The sequence below is a fragment of the Zootoca vivipara genome, chromosome 8, assembly GCF_963506605.1.
Source record: "Zootoca vivipara chromosome 8, rZooViv1.1, whole genome shotgun sequence".
NCBI classification, from domain to species: domain Eukaryota; kingdom Metazoa; phylum Chordata; class Lepidosauria; order Squamata; family Lacertidae; genus Zootoca; species Zootoca vivipara.
The window spans coordinates 72545523-72572830 of record NC_083283.1 but is presented as its reverse complement, the minus strand read 5'-3'; the positions used below and the strand labels follow the sequence as shown (position 1 = coordinate 72572830).

At 40.7% G+C, this 27308-nt stretch overlaps 1 long non-coding RNA gene across 4 annotated transcripts in view; it reads left to right on the top strand.

Moving 5' to 3' along the window:
* LOC118090440 (uncharacterized) overlaps positions 1-27308 on the top strand; it is a 285250-nt gene that overhangs the window by 112977 nt on the left and 144965 nt on the right. For all 4 annotated transcript variants that reach the window (XR_004693255.2, XR_004693253.2, XR_004693254.2 and 1 more), the window contains one exon: positions 5022-5126. This is a non-coding gene — a long non-coding RNA (uncharacterized LOC118090440). The remainder of the gene's footprint in view (positions 1-5021; positions 5127-27308) is intronic.

The following is a 27308-nucleotide window of genomic DNA, read 5'->3' as shown; positions in this document are numbered from 1 at the left end:
TTTCCCCGTGTTGACAAGGCAAGTTTATCTTATTGTGGTGGGGAAATCCTGGTCAGGTATACAGTGGCTCTATGCTGTGTCCGTAACCCCGAGGTAGGGGCCAGGACGGCATATTGAAGCCTCTGGGAGCCTGAAGGGAGAGGGGAGAGTTCTGTACACCCGGTCCCCGTCTCTCCCTGTGGGGATTTCCCCGTGTTGACAAGGCAAGTTTATCTTATTATCAGTTCTGTCCTTAGGTGACAGTTGGGAACCAATGCCTACGCAACCACTCACACATTGTTTTGGATTTTAATAAAGTTGTGGCCAAATTCATGCCAAAAACCATTAAACTTAATTCTGTGTACGTTGTGATTTATTTAGGGGTGGTTTGGGGACCTCCACACGCAATAATATATTCTGCTCTTTTGATTCAAAATGCAATGGGCTTTTAAAAAACGACTTGTTCCTGTGCACCTTTTGATGCTTCTTCTCATTTCCTGAACTGTTACTAGGGGCGGAGTTTGGTAATATTTTAATAGGTCACTCTGTTTGAGACCAAAATTTAGCAGCCAGAAATGGATCTTTGCAGTTATGGATCTTCTCAATTTTGTGCCCCCTTGGCTTGGTGACCTAACCAGCTGTACTGACCTAAATCCAGCACTGTTGTTACCTTTCTCCCTACTATGCACTGCCATGCTTGTCAAAAAGAGAGAAGGGGGGAATTGTGTCCCCCTCCCAGAGAGCATCAAGACTGACCTCACTGCTGTTGTGGGTAGGAGCGACTGGATAGCCACAACAACCCGATTGGTGGTCCCTCGGTTGCTGGGGTAAATCTGGCCAATGGGATCATTTCATGCATTAACCAAGGGACCCATCTATACCACTGCATGTTGCGTTGAGCTTCCTCCTTTTCGCCTCGTGCATCACCTGCCAACCCTCCTTATATTTAGGGTTCATTATGACCTTGCTATGCCATCGTGGGTCGTCTGTTCTTTGGACAGGGGCACGGTAGGAATTTTCCCATTTGGCCAGTGCCACTTGAGTTAAGCCTGCCACCTAGCAAATCGTCACAACTTTGTAAGTTTGGCGGTTAGGCATTGGTTCAATGGTGGTGGAGGGGATGTGGATAGGCTGTGCCTGGCCCTCCAATTAAAGGAATCCAGGGGCTCACCTTGCTTTTGTCCAATCCCCTTCCAGGGGTTAGGGCCACGCCAGAGCCCCTGGGAGCATTTGGGGTGAGCTTGAGTCTGAACCTGGTCCAATGCTCCCCCAGGAGGTTTTCCCTTACTGACCTCTGCATCAATGCTGCCCTGCTGAGGTCAGGTGCAGCTGGTCAGGAACCAATGCCTAAGCAAACCGCTCATGATCTGTATTCAATAAAGTTGTGGCCAAAATTATGCCAATAACCTTTAACTAAATTCCGTGTCAATTGTGTCTTTATTTATTGGGGGAGCTCTTGGGATCTTAACTTGCAAATAGATCCATTGGGCCTCATGGCATCGCCATGGCGATTCTTTTGCACATCTGCACTTGTAGCACAGCTTTTGTTGCTAACCCTTTTACTTGCAGATATATAAGAGTGGGGAGGCAGGGAAGCATCCTGGCTGCATTTCACCCAGTTGTTTAGCAAGAAGTTTGTCTGCTCCAAATGAAATCACTATAAATATATTAGACTCCTTGTGTTTAGGCCTTGGTCATCTCCTATTGATTAATTGTGGCCGTGTCAGACTGCCCTTAGAAATCACCACAACATTTCTAAGTCCTTGGCAATCCTGTTGATTTATATGCTAGAATTTAGAGAATATGATGGTGCACAGCAGGATTATAATGTTCCATTTCAAATGATGAACTGTGCAGATGAAAGCTTTTCTTTTTTCATCATTTCATTAAAGTTTGGGTACAATGATGCACCATATATCTGTTCCTCTTGAGACTCTAGCGTTGTTTTAATTTCCTAATCATACTCTACTGTTATGGAAGTTATAGTTGGTAATTTAAATTCGAATTGTATAGAATAACTCTGTCCACTGTCAGAGCATAAGGCAAGCTCGCTTCATCCTTACACATATTTAAGAATGCCTTAAATCTTCCTAATGATACTCCTTTCTTAATTGAAACCAGGACCCTATATGCATGAAACAATCCCCATTTTGCAGTGTTTACTTCTCTGGTGCTTTGGTAGACATTATGTAGCAATGGATTTTTGCCTTCACAGCCAACAGTTTTTATTGGTAGTGCAGATGGCAATTTGAGTAAGTCAGAGGCATAGCTAATTTCATTTTTTTTATGTGTGCAGTCCACATCCCATTGAAATCAATATAGCATCCCCCATTGGTTTTAATGGATCATGTTTCTGTCCTATCTGACCAGCTTTTTGAAATTAGAAATAGGAAATCTGAAACATTAAATTCATGCACTTGCTAATGTGTGAATTCAAGAAGGATTTGGGTAGCTGATTAAATTCATCCAAATGCAAATAATTAATGCTAAGTGACCACAGTATTCTTCATCATTAAACAATTAAGCATTCTTCCATATTCTATTAACCATGAGAACTTTGTGTATGTCCCCTCCCCACCCCAAAAATTCTATTACTAGCCATAAATTAAGAGGGAGGGAGGGAGGGAAAGAAGATGAGAGAATGGCTGAAAAAAGTTACAGGGTGGCCTGATTTGCACAATATCATAAACCAAGGTTTATAAACAGTCTGCTGGATTCAACTAGTTTCACCACCCAAAGCCTGCACAAGGGCTTCCACTATCACAGTGGGCCTTTCCCCTCCTCTCCTTCCCTGACACTTACCCCCAAATTGCTTCAAGGGGTGGGATAACCCTCAGAGGTCAGAGGGGTCAGATTGCTCGATAAAGCAAGCAAAAATGCTTTTGCTGATGGAGTGATCAGCTTAGTGCTACATTGAATTTCTCTTTATGGTTTTGCAGGTATATTCTACAATGCATAATTGATGCATTAGTTGTGGATTTGTACTGGACTGTTCATACATCAGCCCACTGTATGTATGTTTGTATGTATTTTTACAAAAAATACCGTACCTACGGGACCGCCTCTCCTGGTATGCCCCGCGGAGGACCTTAAAGTCCACAAACAACAATATTATGGAGATCCTGAGCCATAAGGTGGCTAGATTTGACTCAACTAGGGCCAGGGCCTTTTCAGTATTGGCCCCAACTTGGTGGAACACTCTTTCACAGGGCCCTGCGGGATTTGTCATCTTTCTGCAGGGCCTGCAAGACAGAGCTGTTCCGCCTGGCCCTTGGGTTGGATTCAGTCTGACCCCTGGTGTTTTCCTCCCTCAAGGTTTTGGTTTATGGACTACTTAAAATGAGGCTGCATTTTAAATTTTAATATTGTATTTTAATCTGTATTTTAATTCATTGTTTTCTTTTCTTTTATGTCTTGTTGTAATTTTATTGGTGTTAGCCGCCCTGAGCCTGGTTTTTACTGGGGAGGGCAGGGTAGAAATAAAAAATTATTATTATTATTATTATTATTATTATTATTATTATTATTATTATTATTTAAAATGTATACCACTCTATACCTGCAGGTCTCAGGATGGTTCACAGATAAAATCAGAATATAAAACCACAAAGTTGTTTTGTAATGCTTTCTTGATGTTACCGCATTATTGCTGCTTGGAAGGGCAATAAGTGCTGCCAAAGCAGGACAAAAAAGCCCACCCAGAACGTTTGTGGCATCAGGAACAGGCAGTGATTAGAAATGAAGCAGTATTCTGCCCTGAAAGCTATCCAGGGGCAACCCATACTGAAAACAGGATCACACATAACCATCCCAATACCATCATGAGCATTAATCACCATGAATGCACAATAAAAAGGATATCTGGTGGGGTGCTGTGATACTCCTCTTACCCACTGACTGGAAGGAGTAAGTAGTATACCAATTAATGAGTCGTCTGCAGGCCAGATTTACCTTCCCAGGATACTAGATGCACATTAAACTAAAATTAGCAATGCCCGCTCACAATTCTCCCTGCACAACTAGATATTGCAAGAACTCAGCAAGTACATTTGTTTATCTCAGTTCATTTCCTCTGCTTACGTCTTTTATCTGAGGATGCTGCTAAAGAGTTATAGTGGCCAGGCCAGCAAAATTTAAATTGAGTTAGATGTGATCTCGGGAAGATATTCATATTGGAAATGTAATTACCCTGTTGGGAAATAAAAATAGATCATGTGAGTTATGCTTTTAATCAAAGGCAATGAGCAGCTTGGACTTGGAATATCAACTTGTAATGAGAAATGACCAGAATCACAGATTTTAATGAGTGAACATATGTATTGAAGGTAGAGGGAATAAAAAAGAGAAGCTTGTCATTCAGAAAGTCGACTTTACAGAGCTGCCCAAATGTGCTGCTCCTGAAATGTAATGCTGAAATATGTGAAAAAGGTAGTGTTGCAGTACAATGCAGTACAATGAAGTTTTGTAGGGTGAGGAAAACTTAGTAAGCAATGATGACACATCTTGCATTTTGTATTAATACTAGAGGCTGCACTCTTACTGCTCATCCGTTGGCATTCCCTCCATATTACCCCCTAGAACTTTCCTTTCCTATCCCAAACAGCTACTAAGTTCATTTGCACCTTCTCAAACCACATTTCTGATCTGCACCCAAGCTTTGCATCTCTATTTTCACCTTCACACCCATTATCTCTCCTCCTTTGAGGTCAGAGATCAGCACTGTCTGAGCCCAACAACTCTTTTATTATTAAAAAAACAAAAACAAAACCAAATTAACAGGGAAAAATTGGTTGCAGAAACAATATTTTATGTAAGTCTTTAACTTTATTTTGCCCATGACTGTTTTTATTTCATATTTCAACAATATGTGGGCAATTATTTTCCAAGACTTACATATTTGTACACAACCTAGATGTGTATTTTTTCACTATATTAATAATGAAAAATAACTTGAACATATGCTCATGTCGAAAGAGGTCCATATATTTGACATTGAACCTTGTACACCATTTATTCACATTTTATTCTTGCTTGCATTGCAGAATCTTCATGGATGTCTAGAAATATGTTTCACCCATCATATAGAGAAGCTCATAGAGATCAAGAATTCCACAGTTTTCCAAGAAAAGTGGAGGTCTCACTAAATTGTAAGTACATAGTCATTATAAAACTTGGTTGCCCCATTATGTGAAGTTCTTTCCAAAGTGTCTGCAGCTGAAATGTTCATTTCAAATTGCGACTCAATTAATGTGAAATGTCAAGGTAGTAAAATTTGCAGATCTTCAGAGGAGATCAATTTCCATGGATAGCCTCAGTAAATAACCTTTATTTTTTAATTTATTGTAAACAGTTTTGTTTATTTTGAATATACCTAAACTTTTCAACCACAATGATCATCAAAGCAAATCACAATAGCAAAATTAGTATGTAGTTGAACAATATTGCCACGTGGAGTGCACCTGAGCATTGTAGAAGATACCTTTTTAAAAGAGTGCATTTGTTTTGGAATGAATGAAAGGGTTTAACTGAATGAGGCCCATTTGGTTCAATGTTTGTTCGTACCATTCTCGGTGTGTCTGTGTGTGTTACCTGACTCATACTAACATAAGTCTACTTGTTGACTGCTTTCTAGAGGCCATAATTTTATTTACCTTCAAAGTCAGGGATGTCTGGTTATTCTGGGTAAAGGTAAAAGGTAAAGGACCCCAGGACAGTTAAGTCTAGTCAAAAGTTTACCATGGGCATCTGGTTAGCACTGTGATAACAGGATGCTAGACTATATTGGCCCTTGCCCTGGTCCAAGAGGCTGTTCCTATGTTCTTTGGTGCACAACTCGTGTAAAAGTAAAGGTAAAGGACCCCTGGATGGTTAAGTCCAGTCAAAGGCAACTATGGGGTTGAGGCGTTCATCTTGCTTTCAGTCCAAGGGAGCTGGCGTTTGTCCACACACAGTTTTTGGGTCATGTGACCAGTATGACTAAACTGCTTCTGGCCCAATGGAACACTGTGATGGAAACCGGAGTGCACAGAAACACCGTTTAGCTTCCCGCCACAGCAGTACCTATTTCGAACTGCTAAGTTGGCAGGAGCTGGGACAGAGCAACAAGAGCTCACTCCATCGATGGGATTCAAACCGTTGACCATACGATCGGCAAGCCCAAGAAACTCAGTGGTAATAGCAGTGGCCCTACATCGAGGGCTGCCATATTCTGCCCCATGCTCTCAAACAACATAATAGACATTATTAGAAAAAAAAATGGCACTCTGTGCAAAATGTTTTTGTGTCTTCATCTCTTATTCATTCATCCTGCTTTTTAGCTCCATGGCTGAATATAGCACAGTTCAGAGAGAATGCTGAATTTTTCAAAAGACAAGACAAAACAAAACAAAAAACAGCAACCAAAAACACCAAACTTGTACACCTGTTCCTCAAAATGAGTGCATACTTTCAAAGAATTTCAGAGAATTGCTTTACGTTAATGATGCTCCATTATCACAAGACCTGTTGTTTAGCTGAGTTTCATGAATGCATGTATCTCTCTGCTGCTTTTGTCTATATTTGGTCAAGCTAAGTGATCAATTTGATCACATTGACAATTCAAAAGACTGTAAGTCATTGATCCAACAGTCAAAGCTATAAACTCTATGAAACAACAATGCTAATGCCCTGTTACAGAAAGAAACATGTGCTTGTTTGCAATGACATTTCACTCGTCTATTAGGAGCCATCTGGTTGCAATGTCAAAAACTTGGTTGTCATGTAAACGGGAGCATTTGCAGAGCTCTGGCCCAATCTGTCTTACTAAATGGCCTGGTTCTGTATGCCTCCTTAGAGGTACATAAAATCACACACTTATCAGACCCCTGGGCAAAGTATTTATTCTCTTGCATTAATTTAGTGTGCAGAGACAAAGGACTCAAGGTCTTTCATGTAAAGCGCTCTGAGTATCCACTTTACTGCTCATTCATATTTAACCTTTTTTTTTGGGGGGGGGGCTTAGTATTACACATGAAATAGGCCTATGCATGTGCCATCATGATCTTCCGTAGCATTTCTTATGTTCCCAAGTTACTTTAATAGGTAGGATGTAGCTAAAATAAAGGAGAACATCTTTCAACATCATTAGCAAAAAACAAAGCCTGGTGTGTCATCTTTTTCTGCATAAAACTTCCCATACCAGACAAGTATTTTCCCACCCCACGTGCATTTTTCTTTGTGTTTTTTTTTATATATTATCATATATTAACTTTTTTATATATTATCATATATTAACTTTCTGTTGCTGCATAGATTGCTACCTCCCAAGAAGAAATGAACAAATTATTCCCTTTAATATTCCAATTTTCTTCCTGGCAAGTTTTTTCATAACAATATATTCTAGCAATGCCATATAATGTATCAAAGGACAGGGCAATTAAAATGTAAAGATCTTCTGGTGCATTCATTATTTCTACTCTGCATTTGCATTGACTACTGTTCAGCTTAATGTTTTATAAAGCAATTCTTTGCTTAATGGAAGAACAGAATACAACATCAATTTTACTCTCCTTTTGCCATAAATGCTTCTAAAAAGAGTATCCACAATGCTGGTGTGGTTTATAGATCAGAGGAGGTGAAACATTGAGGCGAACTAATTATAAAAAGCAAAACGGAAAAACCTTCAACTCTCATGAGTTCATTTTTCAGACATCAAATAATGTCTTCTAAAATTCAGGCTCAGTGTTCAAGTATCTCATAGCCAGTGATTTGTATGCCTAGCTTAGTAGCTGTCTCCCTACACAGATCTTGGGTCACAAATTTTTAAAAGGAGATTAGACAGAGTCTGAACCAATCAAAGGTTTTTGCCTGTCATGGCTCAATCAAATAGTTGTGTCAGTGCAACTCAGGTGGCATTCTCTGTTAAGCAATAGCCATGGGATTCTGGACATTTGCCACCAAAAAGCTTTGCATTCTGTTCTCTTCATTCTATCATCTCCTTCTTGCAGTGTTGCAACTCTGCATAAGACTGTTGACTATCCCAGTGACCCAGTTGAATTCCATCCAAGAAACCATTGGTGGCCTTATTTCCTCAAGGCCCTTGCTTTCCTCAAAGGTCCACAGTGAGCCAATTTTATGACATGTAGGATGTATAAAAGTCACAATTGTAGGAGTTGTGGACAACACAAATTAAATCTGAATGCAAATAGCTGCTAGGTTTTCTTATGAACAGTACGTAAGCACCGCAGAATTGACAGAAATCATGGATTGTATAGTGAGTCAGACTGTGTTGTCTCTGGAACCATACAATATTACAGTACCAATAAGTTGGAAGTCGCAATGAATTTCCACTCAAATCTTGTCAGTAAAGAGGTTAACTGTACAACTCCTGAATAGTACTCCCCCCCCCCAGGTATTGGGAGTCAGAAGGGGGATGCCCAGGTATTTACTATTTCTTCAAATCCCTTTTCATTTCAGGCCCAGTTAATAATGGATATGAAGATATTGGGCTGGGTAACCGGTGGCAACAAGTCGCTTCATAATTCTCTCAGAGCAACAATTTTAGTTAGAAGTCAGAGTTATTGGCCTGGCTTTTCTTGCCTTGATGTGTGCTGTCAAGGGAAACCATTTTGGTTTGGACAGATAATGCTAAGGCAAAAGTTCATATAAAAAGATAAAGATCCAGATTTCTTTTGCAGGAAAACTGTTCTTATGCTGGTTGGTATGTCCCTAGTGCTCCTAATAGTGCTTTCTGTAAGGGGATTTTTTAGCACCAGAGGACAGCGACTGGGTCACCAAGTTTTGAATGAGGACTGGAACCCAAAAGTTTTAGTATTCTCTCTCTACCCTGCATTTGACCCTTCACTGGGAGACTTATTTGGCTCTCAATGAAGCGATGTTTATATATTTGAAACTGTGGAAGTTTTCAATGCACTAAGCACAATAATCATATCACAACATCTCCTTGAAATTTCTAGAGCAGACTAAGCAAATGCATTTGTGGTAGCCCATTACTGGCCAAGAAGAAAATGAATTTCAACTCGTGTGGCAGGAGTGTCCACGACTGGTTCCTTATTCATGGACTTCTGTTGTAGGGCCTCCTGATAAAGCAAAGCCCAGATGTTAGACTAAATGGAAATAACCCTGGTTAAACCACATTTCTGAGCCACTAGCCAGAATGTTCAGTAAAGTCAGAACCGGCCACTCTGTCACCAGGGAGGGAGTTGTGCATGATCTACAGTAGCTACACTCTGGATTACAACAGGGGAAACCTGCAGCCTGCAGCCTATATATGCGGCCTGAGGCCTCATTCCACCACATTCCATCTACCCACAGGGATCTCCAGTCTGCTCTGGGTCTCCCTGGATGCTGTTGGACCACACTTGGCTTGATGGGTGGGATGTGGATAGGCAGGCTACACCAAAATAAAGATTATGCTTTGCTTCATTTGAGGGGAAGTTAAAAGCCTGAGTGTGTGTGTGGCAGAGAGACGAAGTGTTGCAGCCAACATTACTAGAAGGTGAGGGATGTCATGGTTGCTGCAGGGTCTAGGCCTAGTCTTCTGTGCTCTCTTGGAAGACACATGGTAAGGAGCCCAGAAAGAGAAACAGAGAGGTTGGTAATTAGTAAGCAGGGCCAAGGCAGGAGAAAGCATCATGCGAGAGAGTTATTGGGAGAGGAATCCTCCACAGGGAAGCACACATGAGTTTATCTAAACCCCCAGTGCATCCTAAGCTGCCCATCCTAATGGATCTTGCCATAGGATTTCCCCTTAGAGATATGTTTTTCTTACACTAAGCCTGTTCATCCTGTGGCCCACCAAACAGAACCCAACTCACCTCCTATGTGTGGCGACCCATGATGAGCCCAAATAATCTCCTGAACTGGCTGCCTGCCTGGGACTTTAACAGAGTGAGGTTGACATGCCTGTAGGTTAACTTGATGTGTCACACAATGACACAGGCCTGCTTTAGGGCTCTTTCTGCAGGGTACCAAGGTCTTTAGGAGAGACCTTTTTGTACCTTCACAATTAGTTTTACCTGGGTGCTGCAGAAACACCCTGATAGCCCCATGGAAGCACTTTCCAGGAACAATTATTACAAAGCTAGTGCTGAGCTTTGAAGGACAGCAACTCTTCACCATGGTTCCTTTGATGTCTTCAAAAAAAACCTTACAAACCAAAGTATAGTGTCCAGCCCCAAGTTGATTTATTGTCCTTGGTGTCACAGATTTCAAGTTGCCAAAGGAGCAGTGACAAATCTCTTAACACATCACTGGGGTTCATGACATCTAAGATAAATGAACATATATTGTTTCAATAGACTCCTTAAATGTATTTTTGACACATGACAAGATGAAATGGGGGGAGGAATCCTGCCAGAAGATTAAGACTTAAGTTCTAAGAAAGAAAGAAAGAAAGAAAGAAAGAAAGAAAGAAAGAAAGAGGGAACAGAAAGTAAATGGTACCTAAAGGCAAACATCAACATAGACATTGTAGGTTTTGGCACAATGCTAACTGCAAAACCCCAATAGCATTCCCTTAACAAGACCTAGTGTCATCATCCATGGTAAATTGTTGGGGAGAAGAGTGGATGGGTTACCAGGAGCTAAGTCATACAGATTCATATGTTTGTTTTGCAGCAGTTTTTTTTATTATTTCATGGTGAGCACAATTATATCCAATATTTCAGCTTTGTAGCTCAAGGGAATAGTTGAATGCCGTGTGAAAGAGATTGAATTAATGGTTCAGTTACCATGATATATTTGATCATTCATAGTGCTACTCAACAGAAAATAATAAGCTTGTCTTGCAGTACAAAGTCAAATTCATATGGTCAAAGGGTTATAAGCAGGTTTTATGGCCTCAGAGTCCCAGCAACATCCTAAGAAAATCTCACTCTATTATCTTATTTTTAACATTTCAAGTAATTTTACAAACATGGGAAGGGAAAGAACACAGAGATCAGGCCAGAAATTGTGTTCCTTCTGGTTACCCTCCCAGCTCTCCAATATTTCCCACACCTGAGAAAAAGCAGTCCAACATTTGCCTCAGATTCCATTTTGCAACAACTCTACTTGTCAAAAAGACGACTTGCTATTACATAGGAAATGTACCAATCTTGAAGTCAATTAAGAGCTTCTTTATTCCATCACAGTTATTGGGACATAAAGTGCTTCTTTGATTCAAATAGATGCCATTTTCTTTTAAATCAGTGCTTGATATTACAAATCCCCCTTCCTTAATTACTCACTCAGCTAATTGTCTACAAAATCATCCCCATAGTCCAATAAAAATACTAAACAGGAAAAAGGGGGTTCTTGCTGTCACGCTTCACAAACTATTATAGTTTTATCCTTTTAACCCCCTGGAATTCTAGAAACTGAGCCAGTTCCGTCCATGATCAACACACCCTCAATAATGCTGAACTTGAATGGCCCATGCCAATGAGGTTGGAGCCAGAATGATTCCTTGCAAACAAAAAGGACATTCTAGCACGATTGGCGGAATGCAAAGATATGTAAGTAAGGGTAAGAAAAAAGAAAAGAAAGAAACCTCTGCCGGAAGAGGGCAAATCCTTCCTCAAAAATTAAAAGAATCCTACAGCACTCAGTTATTGTCACATTGTTTTCCTGTTACAACATCCACAACAGCTCATGGCTGCCTGAGTCTTATGCATTAAGGAAGAAGGGAGCAGAAGGAAGCCATCAGATGAGGGGAAATGGAAGCAAGAAGGAAAGCAAGGTATGGTGAAGGAGAAAGCCAATGAGAAAAGGAAAGAGCGGAAGCAGAGGTGAAGGGGTGTGTGGCAGGATGAGTGACAGGAAGAAAGGAGAAATGAGCAAAAGAGGACGGGAAAAGATAGCAGGGAGGCAGGAAATGAATCAACAGGTGGTGGTGGTGGTGGGGAAACAAGAGACAGACAAAGGAGACTTCTCTTGTCTTTTAAACTGCTATTACAACACAAAGGCTAGCCAACTAGAGCATGAGTGATGAACCAATGGACCTTCAGGTGCTGTTGGACTACAACTCCCATCATTCCCGATTAATGGTCATATTAGCTGCGACTGAAGGGAGCTTGAGTCCAGCAACATCTGGAGGGCTGTAGTTTCACCCATCCCTGCTCTAGAGGAAGGAGACATAACCAAGGCTAATAAGTGACATGTATGACAATTTGAGCATAAGGTATTTCTAAATGCAACACTTTCCATGTCTCTCTCATTGGACCAGATATACGACAGATGAATAGCACGATGCGAAAACAGACATTAGATTTTTAATACATAACAATTTTGTTCCAAGCTGTCGTTCCTGGGTTGTTTAAACAAGAGCTCTTTCATCAGTAGCTTCTTTTTCTATAAAGTTCAAAATGATGCTAAATCATTATTTTCTCATGTTCCTGCCCTCTCTGATCTGACCTTGAAATGTCAAACCAGTTTCTTTTTGATCATGCACACACCATGCATCTTCACTTGCTTATCCAGAGCTAAAACAGTCACAGGTCCCTTTATGGTTCAAGTCTTGAGTTTACTAATTATGTTATATCCATTATTTAGCTTTTCCTCCTCACACTGAAAAAGAAACTTTAGCCGGTGTTAGCACATTTTCTCTCTGATGTCAAATAAAAGTGACAGATATTGGGGAGGGGGGAGGAAAGAGAGAGAAGATGGCCTTGAGCGCAAAAACCAAAAGTAATGCTCACAACTACACTGATGTCTCAGCAGAACCAAACTGAATTTAAAAGACAAAAGAATAGTGCACAACCATCTTTAGGCAATAGTGAAGCTGACATGTTGCAATGAAATCCAAGCATGTTTGAAATTAATTCCTAGCTTGTGAAAAGTTGTCCAGATGTCAGTGTCCTTTCTATCTGTGTAGGAAATTAAGTTGTCTTGGCATAGAAGGCAACACACTCAGACTTCCGTGTAGGAGACAGGAAGAGGGAAGTGGGAGTTATTTATTTATTTATTTATTTATTTTAAAGCATTTACAGAGTGTTTAATATTTCAGAAATCTCTACACTTTACCACCACTCCTAATCACCACTCCTATTCACCAACACTGACAACATTTTTCTGAGAAGATTCAATAGCATGCATATGTAGAATTCTCCAAAAGACTAGGAGGCCATTTTGTTATCTGATGGCAGGGGGGGGGAAATAATTGTGTTGCTGTTTGCGTGATCTCAAAAGAAAGATTATTAATTCTTTGAGTGACAGGGACAGCATGAAATGTATATGGAGAGCAATTTTCTCAAACACCATTTTGATTCAGTAATTTCCTCTGTAATTCGATCAGCCAAATTGTTTAGGAGGCACCTCAAAAGCAGCCTGCTTAGGTTGAGATTTCTAAAGAGAAGTGACACAATGTCAATTTAATTTTTCTTCTCAATGGTGTGCTGTGTTTCTGCAGTACGTCAGCAAATGGATGAAATCAAATTTAATTTATTGCAACATCTTGATAGGAGCTGGGGAGTCCATTTGTTATGTCGACTGCAATTAATTAGTGTGCCATATAGTTTTCAAACATTTTCATCTCCTTGGTTTTGCATCCTTCTCTATTCCTACTTCCCTACAGGTCTTTTTTGCACGTTAATTTATTGCAATGTCTTGATAGCAGCCTGGGAGTCCACTTGTTGTGTCGATTGCAATTAACTAGCGCGCCATACAGCTTTCAAAGGTTTTCATCTCCTTGGCACTGCATTCTCCTCTATTTCCTTCTCTCCTATGGGTCTTTGATATGAATTTCTATTGTTTAGCCTTTTATTTACCTTAGGGTCTCAATGCAGGTGCTGGCATTTAACTTTAAAGACCTGTGCATAAACCTCATCACTTACTCACAGCATTTAACAAAGCCCTGCTCAATATTCCTTCATCGAGGGTGGAGCTTTCTTGTTTCTGATACTTGTGCTGTGAAGCTCTCTCACCAAGCAGGTCTGCCAAGTGATTTCCCTGGAGACATTTAGAAGAACAGCCAATGCCATTTTGTTTTTCAGGAGAAGGCTAATGGATGTTTTCTTTTATTCATTGCTGTTTTGTTGTATTTATTCTATTGCATTTCACCCACTTTTTTCTTTTAAACAAGTAACAGTTGCGAGTAGTTTAGTGATCTTTTGGTTATATTGTTCCTATGTTATCATTTATTGTCAGTTGCATAGGATGCTCTGCTCATCTGTAATATCTAACAGAATTTTCCTATCCGTACCCTACAAGTGTCCCTATTTTTATTTTTTTGTTTAGTCATTTAGTCATGTCCGACTCTTCGTGACTCCATGGACCATAGCACGCCAGGCACTCCTGTCTTCCACTGCCTCCCGCAGCTTGGTCAAATTCATATTAGTAGCTTCAAGAACACTGTCCAACCATCTTGTCCTCTGTCACCCCCTTCTCCTTGTGCCCTCAATCTTTCCCAACATCAGGGTCTTTTCCAGGGAGTCTTCTCTTCTCATGAGGTGGCCAAAATATTGGAGCCTCAGCTTCACGATCTGTCCTTCCAGTGAGCACTCAGGGCTGATTTCCTGAAGAATGGACAGGTTTGATCTTCTTGCAGTCCATGGGATTCTCAAGAGTCTCCTCCAGCACCATAATTCAAAAGCATCAATTCTTCGGTGATCAGGCTTCTTTATGGTCCAGCTCTCACTTCCATACATCACTACTGGGAAAACCTTAGCTTTAACTATACGGACCTTTGTCGGCAAGGTGATGTTTCTGCTTTTTAAGATGCTGTCTAGGTTTGTCATTGCTTTTCTCCCAAGAGGGACGCGGATGGCGCTGTGGGTTAAACCACAAAAGCCTAGGGATTGCCGATCAGAAGGTCAGCAGTTCGAATCCCTGTGACAGGGTGAGCTCCCGTTGCTTGGTCCCTATTCCTGCCAACCAAGCAGTTTGAAAGCACATCAAAGTGCAAGTAGATAAATAGGTATCGCTCCGGTGGGAAGGTAAACAGCGTTTCCGTATGCTGCTCTGGTTTGCCAGAAGCGGCTTAGTCATGCTGGCCACATGACCTGGAAGCTGTATGCTAGCTCCCTCAGCCAATAATGTGAGATGAGCACCGCAACCCCAGAGTCGGTCACAACTGGACCTAATGGTCAGGGGTCCCTTTACCTTTACCTTCTCCCAAGAAACAGGCGTCTTTTAATTTCATGACTGCTGTCACCATCTGCAGTGATCATGGAATCCATTTCTTCCCCTTCTATTTGCCAGGAGGTGATGGGACCAGTGGTCATGATCTTAGTTTTTCTGATGTTGAGTTTCAGACCATATTTTCTACTCTCCTCTTTCACCCTCATTAAAAGGTTCTTTAATTACTCCTCACTTTCTGCCATCAAGGTTGTGTCATCAGCATATCTGAGGTTGTTGATATTTCTTCCGGCAATCTTAATTCCGGCTTGGGATTCATCCAGTCCAGCCTTTTGAAAGATGAATTCTGTATATATGTTAAATAAGCAGGGGGAGACAATATACAACCTTGTCTACTCCTTTCCCAATTTTAAACCAATCAGTTGTTCCATATCCAGTTCTAACTGTAGCTTCTTGTCCCACATAGAGATTTCTCAGGAGACAGATGAGGTGATCAGGCACTCCCATTTCTTTAAGAACTTGCCATAATTTGCTGTGGTCGACACAGTCAAATGCTTTTGCATAGTCAATGAAGCAGAAGTAGATGTTTTTCTAGTCCCAGATTTACAAAAGCCATCCCAGTTTCTGATTTGATCCTTGAAGCTTTTTAAATGTTTGATATTTTATTATGTTTTTATATATGTTGGAAGCTGCCCAGAGTGGCTGGGGAAAAGCAGTCACATAGCCAGTATGTTGTTGTTGTTGTTGTTGTTGTTGCTGTTGTTGTTGTTGCTGTTGCTGTTGTTGCTGTTGTTGTTGTTGTTGTTGTTGTTGTTGTTGAATAGGATCTCCCTATTTTCATTGGAGAAAGTTGGAGGGTATGCTCTCCCAACCATAAAGTATGACACTAAACAGGTTAACACAGTACTATCATTTTCACTTGCCACCAGAAAATCATCAAATTGGATTTATAGATAGGGACACTGTCTTTGAGAGGAAGATACTCAAAAGCTGCAGAAATACTCCAGAGAAACTTTGATCCTCAGTCAATACTTACATAATCTCAATAGTAATGCAAAGGAGACCGTTCCTTGATGACCTCCAAAAACATATCTCATTCCAATCTTAGGGCTAACATTGTGATCTAAAAATCCATTTAGATTTGAGATCATTTTGCCCATGTTTGTGGAACTTACAAGGAAAAGCATTTAGAATTACATCCTTTGTCCGTGAGAAACATGGTAAAAATGTTGGGAGCAGCAAATCCAATGTTCAACCTAGGAAGTTGTAAATGCAGCAAATTTGTGTATGAAAAAGCTCAATTGATTTTGTTGCTTGTTCCATTAATGGAAAGTGGAGATGAAACGGTGATGATTTTTTCCCCTTTCTTCTCCTACCCGCTCCCTTCCCTGCTTATCCATAATACTGAAACTTACACCGGGCACTTCAAATAATTGCAAAATAATGACAGAGCAAAGCTGGAGCCAATATTATCAGCTCCTACATGCCCTGAAAATGTGAGGACAAAAAAAGAACCAAACTGAGAAATGAAAAGGAGAACAAAAGCAAACAAGGAGAGCAAAATAATAATAGCAATAACACTGTTTCAAAAGCATATATGGGCAGAAAAAGCACTTTGGATTAAAAGTTCACATTGCAATGTGCCCTCCCCCGATTGTGGCTCTTGTATTTCACTGTTTATTTAACAACTTCACCTCACCATCTATTTGCTTCTCTCTTTCGGCCATGCATTTAACAGAAAGCCATTTGGATTTGAATATATTTCTGCTAGCATGCTTTCAAGGATAGGGATGTTTTATGTAACCTGTAAAAAAAGAGAGATACCAGAAACAACCAAAAGAATTTCTGGTTGATAGCCTTTTGATTGGAATCCAGAATGCAAGGAAAAGCTAAATGCATAGAGATATACACGACAGAGGTAGGCTTCCCATTGCAGATATCCACATCTAATGCATGTATGTCAGTGGAGGGGGACGTGGGTGGCGCTGTGGTCTAAACTACTGAGCCTCTTGGGCTTGCCGATCGGAAGGTCGGCGGTTCAAATCCCCATGATGGAGTGAGCTCCCGTTGCTCTGCCCCAGCTCCTGCCAACCTAGCAGTTCAAAAGCATACCAGTGCAAGTAGATAAAGAGCTACCACTGCGGTGGGAAGGTAAACAACATTTCTGTGCGCTCTGCTTTCCATCATGGTGGCCCATTGCACCAGAAGCAGTTTAGTCATGCTGGCCACATGACCTGGAAAGCTGTCTGTGGACAAACTCCAGCTCCCTTGGCCTGAAAGTGAGATTAGCGCCACAACCCCATAGTCGCCTTTGACTGGACTTAACCACCCAAGGGTACTTTAGCTTTTACCTTTTATCGGTGGAGGATTGGTAGTGTTGAGTGACCACAGGAGGAAGCCTAGAGGTATGGCCTTGGAACTTCATTATTTTCTTTGTGGAAGGCTTCTCTAGTCCCATCTTAATTATATATTTCAAACAGTATTCTATCACCTCAAACTGAGAGCCAGTGTGGTGTAGTGGTTAAGAGCAGTGGACTCATAATCTGGTGAACCGGGTTCGCGTCCCCACTCCTCCACATGCAGCTGCTGGGTGACCTTGGGCTAGTCACACTTCTCTGAAGACTCTCAGCCCCACTCACCTCACAGAGTGTTTGTTGTGGGGGAGGAAGGGAAAGGAGATTGTTAGCCACTTTGAGACTCCTTAGAGTAGTGATAAAGAGGGATATAAAATCCAAACCCCTCCTCCTCCTCTCCTTCTTCTCCTTCCCCCCTTCTTCTTCTCCTTCAAACAGTCCTCAAAGAATTTCTCAAAGAATTCTGGGAGCTGCAGTTTCTTAAGAGTGCTGAGAGTTATTAAGAGATCCTTTCTCTGTCACACAGCTACAATTCCCAGGACTGTTTAACAATCAGTCCTTCTCCCCAATATCTTAAATGTATAGAGAAAATGGGGACATGCTTAAATGTTAAGACATTTGCTTGGTATTTAAATCACTACCCTAACCACCACACTGGTTATTTCTTTGTTAGCAGAAATGCTATAAACCAAGGAGTATTTTACAGCGATTGTTAAAAATATTTGTCCTCTGAAGTTAAGAGATCCTTCACTCAGTAGAATAAAGTGCATTTTTAAAAAAAAATAGATTCCAGATAAGTAGTTGTTTGCTTTAAGAATGGTGAAATTTTAATGCTTATGCCATGAACCCTCTTCATAATGAATGCAATTTGAATTCCATTTTGGGCCTGTCAAATGCAATATTAAAAAATAATGAGTCGTGCGTGAACAATATTTTTCATGCATTCTTAGTTGCAGGAAGACTGATAAACAATGTGAACCACAGATAGAGAAGCATGACTAACTTTAGAATAATGAGGCATATTATTGTTATTCTTTTTGCTAGCAAATTTTGCGCCTACAGTGTTAGGGTTTTGTTACAGTCTGGCCACCTATTAGAATGATAAGGATTTGTTCAGGAAGTCAAAGTAGAACTTGTCCTTCAGGCATTTACTGATAAAAAATGATGCTGTGTATTAATTTGGGGAGGGGACATCCAATCTTGTGAACCAATTAAACATTCCTATATTGGCATACCCTGGATCTTTCAAAGCAAAGCAAAACAACCCAAGACCTTATGCCGTGATGCTGCAGGAAGCAGCTTATGTGCTTTTGCTCCCTCACACACAATGCAGTGAAAGCACATTTATACCACTTTGCCAGTCATGGCTTCCCCCAAAGAATTATGAGAAATGGGATTGAAAATATCCAATAAAGACCAGGTTCTAAATAAAACATTTTGTGAGTAGTTTACTCTGACCCTCCAAGTGTACCTATTTCCCAGGGACAGCCCCAGATTTACAAAAAGCTGTCCCGGTTTTTTATTTGATCCTGGAATTTCCCACTTTCCCTTAGGACATCCCTATTTTCATCAGAGAAACATTGGAGAGTATGGTAGAATATCCTTATTTTCATTGGTCCTGGAGTTATGTGACCCCAAGCGAAGGAGATAAGTAACTATACAACCTTTAGAAGTCTTCTGAAGGCAGCCATGTATAGGGAAGTTTTTAAAGTGTTAATATATTAATTATGTTTTCATATATGTTGGAAGCTATCCAGAGTGGCTGGGGCAACCCAGTCAGATGGGCAGTTTATTATTATTATTATTATTATCATTATTATTATTATTATTAATGTCCCTATTTTCATTGGAGAAATGAATGGATGGTCTTCTTCTTTGGCGATCACTCGTAGCCGAGTAAGATTGTCTTCCATAAACACGGTTTTAACAATGAGTCCGTAAGTGACTGTGGAGGCCAATTCTGGATCCACATGTCCTTCCACAGTGGGGACATTGGTATCCAGGTGGGAGTTGATCACGGTGTGGATTTGCCAAGTGTGCCTTCCTCTTAGCACATTTCTCCCTTGCATCCTGAGATCGAGTTTCTTCAAAGCCCATGACACCTTTGGTAAAGGCTGTTCTACAACTGGAGCGCTCACAGGCCAGTGTTTCCCAGTTGTCAGTGTTTATACTACATTTTTTTAAGATTTGCCTTGAGACAGTCTTTAAACCTCTTTTGTTGACCACCAGCATTACACTTTCCATTTTTAAGTTCAGAATAGAGAAGTTGTTTGGAAGACGATCATCAGGCAGCCACACAACATGACCAGTCCAACCAAGTTGATATTGAAGAATAATTGCTTCAACACTGGTGATCTTTGCTTCTTCCAGTACACTGATATTAGTTCGCCTGTCTTCCCAAGTGATGTGTAAAAAAATTTGTTGATGGAATCTTTTGAGGAGTTGGAGATGGCGTTTATAAGTGGTCCATGTTTCACAAGCATATAGTAAGGTTGGTAGTTCAATAGCTTTGTAAACAAGCATTTTGGTTTCCCTGCAAATGTCCTGGTCCTCAAACACTCTGCACTTCAATCGGGAGAAAGCCGCACTCGCAGAGCTCAGGCGATGCTGGATTTCGGCATCAATTTTGGCCCTTGGGAAAGGTAACTGCCTAGGTAGGAGAAGTGATGGTAAGGTTTACTTCTCATAGGGGACTATAATTCCCAGCACTTTTAGCAAACTACAGTTCCCAGGATTATTTAGAGAAACACATGTGCTTTAAACTAGGGTTGCCATATTTCAAAAAGTGTTGTTGTTTAGTCGTTTAGTCGTGTCCGACTCTTCGTGACCCCATGGACCATAGCACGCCAGGCACTCCTGTCTTCCACTGCCTCCCGCAGTTTGGTCAAACTCATGTTCGTAGCTTCGAGAACACTGTCCAACCATCTTGTCCTCTGTCGTCCCCTTCTCCTAGTGCCCTCAATCTTTCCCAACATCAGGGTCTTTTCCAAGGATTCTTCTCTTCTCATGAGGTGACCAAAGTATTGGAGCCTCAGCTTCACGATCTGTCCTTCCAGGGAGCACTCAGGGCTGATTTCCTTAAGAATGGATAGGTTTGATCTTCTAGCAGTCCATGGGACTCTCAAGAGTCTCCTCCAGCACCATAATTCAAAAGCATCAATTCTTCGGCGATCAGCCTTCTTCATGGTCCAGCTCTCACTTCCATACATCACTACTGGGAAAACCATAGCTTTAACTATACAGACCTTTGTCGGTAAGGTGATGTCTCTGCTTTTTAAGATGCTGTCTAGGTTTGTCATTGCTTTTCTCCCAAGAAGCAGGCGTCTTTTAATTTCGTGACTGCTGTCACCATCTGCAGTGATCAAGGAGCCCAAGAAAGTAAAATCTCTCACTGCCTCCATTTCTTCCCCTTCTATTTGCCAGGAGGTGATGGGACCAGCGGCCATGATCTTGGTTTTTTTGATGTTGAGCTTCAGACCATATTTTGCGCTCTCCTCTTTCACCCTCATTAAAAGGTTCTTTTAATTTCAAAAAGTGAAAAATCGGCAAAAACATAACACTTCCACCATGGGTTCCCATATGTCTGGGTTATCCTGGACATTTTCCGCCATTTCCGCCAGACCAATCCTGATATGTCCAGGAAAACCCAGGTGTATGGCAGCCCTATAAATGATAAAATGATTCCAATGTCTGCACTAGCATACTCTTTTAAAATCAGGGGTGCAAGATACCATTTGTATGGCATGGTAGATTAATAAACTGGCAGCACAAACCTATGCATCTTTAATCAGAAGCAAGTCCCATTGAGACTTACACCTAGGTTAGTGTCTATAGAATCATAGCCTAAGGCTATAAACAAGAAGCAAAGTTTCGACAAAGCCAAATTCTATTCATGAGTGTGGCTACTTCGGTCAGAGCTGGCCTAAGCTTGACATCTCTTTATCCTGGCCTATTCTTGAGACTGTAATTTGTTTTAAACTCTTTTAAATATTGCGTTTTTATGTTGTATCAATCTAGCCAAGAACTTTCTGGTGAAGGGTAGATAATAAATCATCAGTACTTTTTTCTTTAAAAAAAATGTTTAGGGGTACTCTCATTTTGACTCAATAAAATCACCATTTATAGTTCAAATTGGGAAAAAGGAAATGCAGCAAATGGACAAAAGTACAAAGATTTACAAAATGTTTCTGTGTCGCCCCAGAAAAAAGCACTGATGATGATGATGATAATTTCTGTTCTAATGATTTTTTTTCTCTTTGATTCAGTAAGAACAATAAACTGAAACCTCCCACACTTAATTAAATACAATATTGCTAGAATCAGCCATTTTAACTTTTCCTTGTACTTTATAGCTCCTTTCATCATTCTCTCTCTCTCTTTTGTAATGTTTATGTATGGATTTGCATGTATTAATTAGAGGACCATTAAGGAATGACAGACTGACAGCTGTAGCTGGTATGATTGATGCTGAATCATATGGTACATTCCTAGAAAATAAGGCTACACTATTAATACTGAAGAAATGTGGACTCTGTCCCAACCTACGGTTGCACCCCTGACCCGTAAAGACTTTCTTTCCCTGCCACCATAATTTCTACAAAAAGAAGGTCGCCACAAATAGTTTCCCTAAATCGAGATTGAAATGAATATTTGAATAACTCCTGAAAGAAATATCCGAGCAATATTGAGTCTGCTTAAAAAAGAAAAGAATAATCTAGACCGAGGAATCTGCACTGTCCTAAATTGCAAATGAATTCTGTCTAAAGTTAAATGTGAAGCCCATTGGGGGGGGGGTTGGTTGAAAAAAGAGTAGAATTTCAAAGAACTTCAAGATAAGGCAAATTCGCTTTGATAATATAGTAAAATTCCTCAGGAGGCTTTAAAGCGTGGTATGTTAAGGTATTATTCTGGACCATTGGCTCACATATTTCACAATGTTATAATACCTGTGTCCCATAGTCCTTCCATGACTACCACTGATTTTGTACATCATTGCTTACAGTGCTGCCCTGTACACCCATGTCCTTCTCTATATTGACTTCATCCTGGCTACAGAATTTCCACAACCTAACACCTGGCATCACAGTAGTTTTGATCTGTGCTTAAGTGCTGATGTGTCTCTCAGTTTCTAGAGGGCATAGCTTAACAAGTTTGATAGCCTTGCCAGTCAGACAGACAGAACTGATGAATCAATCCTAGACACTGTTTTATGTAAGGCGCTTTGTCGACTATCCAAGACTGAGTTATGCACCATAGGGGAAAAAAAGATTCTTCTTCTTTTAATCTCTCAAGCCAGCAGGCAGCTCAGCCAATGCCATCTGTGGCTTGAACACTGGGATTTCAGAACTCAGCTGTGCCTGCTGGGGAGAGCTCTCTAATCTACTGACCATCTGTTACAGGTACTGGAACCACAACACATATTATTAATTCTATAGATTACAAACTTCCTACACAGTGGCACGCTGGCTCATTTCTAGGGCACTGGGCTCTGCGTTCTTTGAACATTGCTGTGATTCTCTGAGCCAGCTTTTTGTACCCAACCTCCAAGAAGGAGTTCTTAGATCTCAGCGGTATCTCTCTGAAGAAGGGAAATGTTTCATTAGGTTTGCATTGATTTATAAGACAGATAATTTTGATGAAGTCATGAACACCTTGTTTGTTGAGCTTGGCAGCAAAGTCACCTCTACAAATAGATTTTTTTATTGCAGGAGACGCTGATGCCCCCTGGCCAATCCTGGGGCAAGATTGTGGAACTGCCCTTTAGATTGACCTCCTTTCCTGCTCATCAACTCACCCCCTGTAAAGCTGATCTTACAAAGCTGGGTGACACTCTGTGCATGGAATGGAACCACTTCAATGGCCACACCCACTAGATTCCTCAATAGAGTACTAGATCAATGGAGGGAGAGGGCATAAAGGCATGAGATACCCTCTGGTTCTTCATAAGCGGCTTTGTCATGCTGGCCACATGATCTGGAAGCTGTATGAGATGAGCACTGCAACCCCAGAGTCGGTCACGACTGGACCTAATGGTCAGGGGTCCCTTTACCTTTTTACCTTTAGTAAAAGTATTTAAATTGCATTTGCAATATCTGCACAGGCTTAGCTCTCTCTGGATTATGTCCTGCAATATTGTGCAGGAGAAATTGTCTTGGAAAAGTTTGAGAAGGAAATGAGAGTAGTTTATTTCATTTTAACTAACATTTTGAGGAATGAACAACAATAGCTTATTCCTCTTAAGGGTTGAATAATTTTTTTTGAGATTACCATCTGCTTGGTAATAAGTTTTGGGGAAATTGGAAGTGTTTGGTGCATATGCTCTCAATACTGAAGTGAACGAACACAATGAAACTTCATTAAGTGAATAATCCCAATTGTTTCCAAATGATTTGTGCCACTGAAGAAACCTTTTATGCGATTTAGCCTTTTTTGTTTTCTTCTCAATGGATTGGCTTTGAATTGTTAATAACTGCATAACAGAGTGAGTTTAAACATTAAGTCATGGCTTGTGCAAGTCACTCTGGGAGCCTCCAGATATGAGACACTGTAGTAGGTTTTAGAAGAATAGAATTTGGCTGTTAACCTAGAAGTCGAACCCCAAATCCACTGTGCTGGATGAGGGTTGAATGCAGTGGATATGTTCCTTCACCAAAACTACTGGTGGGGGTTTCCTGCCACACTGCAGAGGTCCCCACTGCATCAGCCAAATGTATAGTATCTGAAAGGGAAAGGGTTAAGTAGTTCCTGATCTCATGATGGAAATTCCAGTTTGAGATTGCTTCGTTGTTATGCCCTGAAGAAAAGAACATCACCATCCTTCCTTTATTTGGCACCTGACTGGGAACTAAGGTTCAACCTTCACTGAAAACCCAAAATGCTGTTGCTGGCACTTTTGGATTTATGGGCAAGGGACTATGGCTGTTGTTTTCAAAGTGCCAACAGGTTTTTATTATATAAAAATTATAATCCCTTTCTTCTTCTTCTTCTTCTTCTTCTTCTTCTTCTTCTTCTTCTTCTTCTTCTTCTTCTTCTTCTTCTTCTATCACTCATAGCTGAGTAAGATTATCTTCCGTAAGCACAGTTTTAACAGTGAGTCCGTAAGTGACTGTGGAGGCCAATTCTGGATCCACACGTCCTTCCACAGTGGGGACATAGGTTTCCGGGCAGTAGTTGATCACGGTGAGGGTTTGCCAAGCGTGCCTTCCTCTTAGCACATTTCCCCTTTTGTCCTGAGTTCGAGCATCTTCAAAGCCCATGACTCATTTGGAAAAGGCTGTTCTCCAACTGGAGCACTCTCAAGCCAGTGTTTCCCAGTTGTCAGTGTTTATACTACATTTTTTAAAGATTTGCCTTGAGGCAGTCTTTAAACCTCTTTTGTTGACCACCAGCATTACGCTTTCCATTTTTAAGTTCGGAATAGAGTAGTTGCTTTGGAAGACGATAATCAGGCATCTGAACAACATGACTTGGCCAATTACACACTAGTGAATAAATTAATATGTGTTCTTAGCCTCTCAACCACTATGTGGCTGAGGTTTTGAGGTGCTGGGCCTGATATATGTCTGCATCATAAGCATATGACATATTGAAATTGCAGTGCAGCCAGAATTGTATGCCATACTTCCTAGGTTTGGATGACGTTTACTTCTTCATTGGATATTTTCCCCAATGCAATTGTTCATCAGTTGCATCATTCTCATACAGTATGAAACATTGAAGGAAAATGTTGGCAAGCATATCCCACAGACTGTATACATGGTCAAGTATCTCTCTCACATTGGTAGCTTGGCACTGAAGCCAACCATCAAATCTGAAGACTTCTGTGATAAAGGAGGCCAGGGACATTCTGCTCCAGAAACACTGAAGGCAATGCTTTACAACACATTTCTGTGAACAGAGAAAAGTACTTACGGCAAGCATCCCCAAACTTTGGCCCTCCAGATGTTTTGGACTAAAATTCCCATCTTCCCCGACCACTGATCCTGTTAGCTAGGGATCATGGGAGTTGTAGGACAAAACATCTGGAGGGCCACAGTTTGGGGATGCCTGACTTACGGTATATAAAGATAATTGACTGAGAACAATCATTAAGTCTGAAATACAAAGGCTGTTCACCTTCTTATCTGATACCCTGCTGAGTTCAACCATTAAACTATCAGAAGACCCAGCAGCAGTGGGAAAGGGAGGCTCCAACATCGAATCTCCTCTAATATTGAAATGCACTGTTTTTGAAGGAGTTGGTCCAATCTATCCTATGACCTCTGGGGTGCTCTCCCAGGACCCATGGCATTGCACTCATATTTAGAAATTACAGCTTTATATACATATTGAAATGCAAATTTCCATCTGAATATTTTAATATATATTTTGAGTGTGGATTAATGAAGAAATGGAACATAATGGGCTTAGGAGTGAATGTATGTGAAAGTGAAATGGGCCAGAAATACATTGACCCAGCCATCTCTACCATGACAACAATACAGTCGTACCTCAGTTTACAAACACAATTGGTTCCAGAAGTCTATACTTAACCTGAAGTGTACTTAACCTGAAGCGAACTTTCTCATTAAAAGTAATGAAAAGTGGATTAATCCGTTCCAGACAGGTCTGCGGAGTACTTAAACTGAAAATACTCAAACCGAGGCGTACTTAAACCGAGGTATGACTGTAATGAGTTTGGCTTGTATCCAATAAAATGTTAAGTAAGCAACCCGTAAACACAAGGATTCCCACTTGTGCAACAGGACTACCTCCATTATCCCATTTTTCATGCTCCACACCCTCCCCAAACCTGCTCTGGAGGGTTGGAGGAAGCTCTAGAACAGGTTTAAGGGGCAGGTGAGGGAATAAAGGGGGTAAATCCCATTGCACAATAATGAATCCTTGCAATGATGGAACATGTACTTAGCATTCCATTGGATACAAGCCTTTATTTATCAGCTGTTAAAAGGTTCCCCATAGAACCTCTTTTCTGGGTCAAACCAGTCTACCTACTTTCAGCTGTAATAAGCAAGATGGTACATTGCAGCTCACATGCAGTTCACAAAGGGGATGACCATTTCCTGCTGTGTGTCCTCAACATTTAGCACTTAGAGAGATTCTGTCTCCTCAACTGGCCTCTGATTCAAACAGACAAGCAAACAGAAAAAAACTTATCATCATCAAGCTGGTAGTCACCACTAAAATTTGTGGCTAATTATTTGTTTCCACAACTTAGAGGAAATGTATATTTTGGAACTTCTTTTTTTAAATAAAAAAGAGTATTTTTTATATATCTTAACAGGACTAATATAAATAATTTGCTCATGTAACTTATTCAGCTTAGTTGGCTCAACTGATTCAGGCAACTTGTTTTATTTTGTCAAATGCAATGAATATTTGCATAATCAAACACAGACGCCAGCACTATAGATTGCCAAAACACAGGTTGCCTTTTAGATGCTGTAAAGAGATTTCATGAAAGGGTAGGATCTTTATTCCCTCCCTCCCCCATCTCATAGTACCTCTTGCCAAATCTAGTTAAACCATTCCGGGCCATGGATCCAAGTTGTATAATTAAGGCTAGCACTAGACTTAATTCTACACTCTGGCAAAGGTCCTTCTTCTAGCCCCTTGAGCCAAGCAAGCAATGCTCATTTGAAAGCTCTTCTGACATTGTGTGGAATTAGTCTCTTTTGCAACAGGTCAATCAACCATTTCTTAAGGACATCATTTCCTTTCAGGTAAGTGGTGGCAAATTACTGCAAGAAGCACCTACACACTTAAATCAAATTAGTAGTGGGGTTTTTTGGGGGGGCAGGGGGGTAAAGATGTTGATGCTTCTAATTGAAGATAGAGTTAAACCTCCTCAAACAAGAAATCCACAGACACATTCTCCCTCTCGCACACAGCTCACACTGATAGAAGATGTGATATACACTC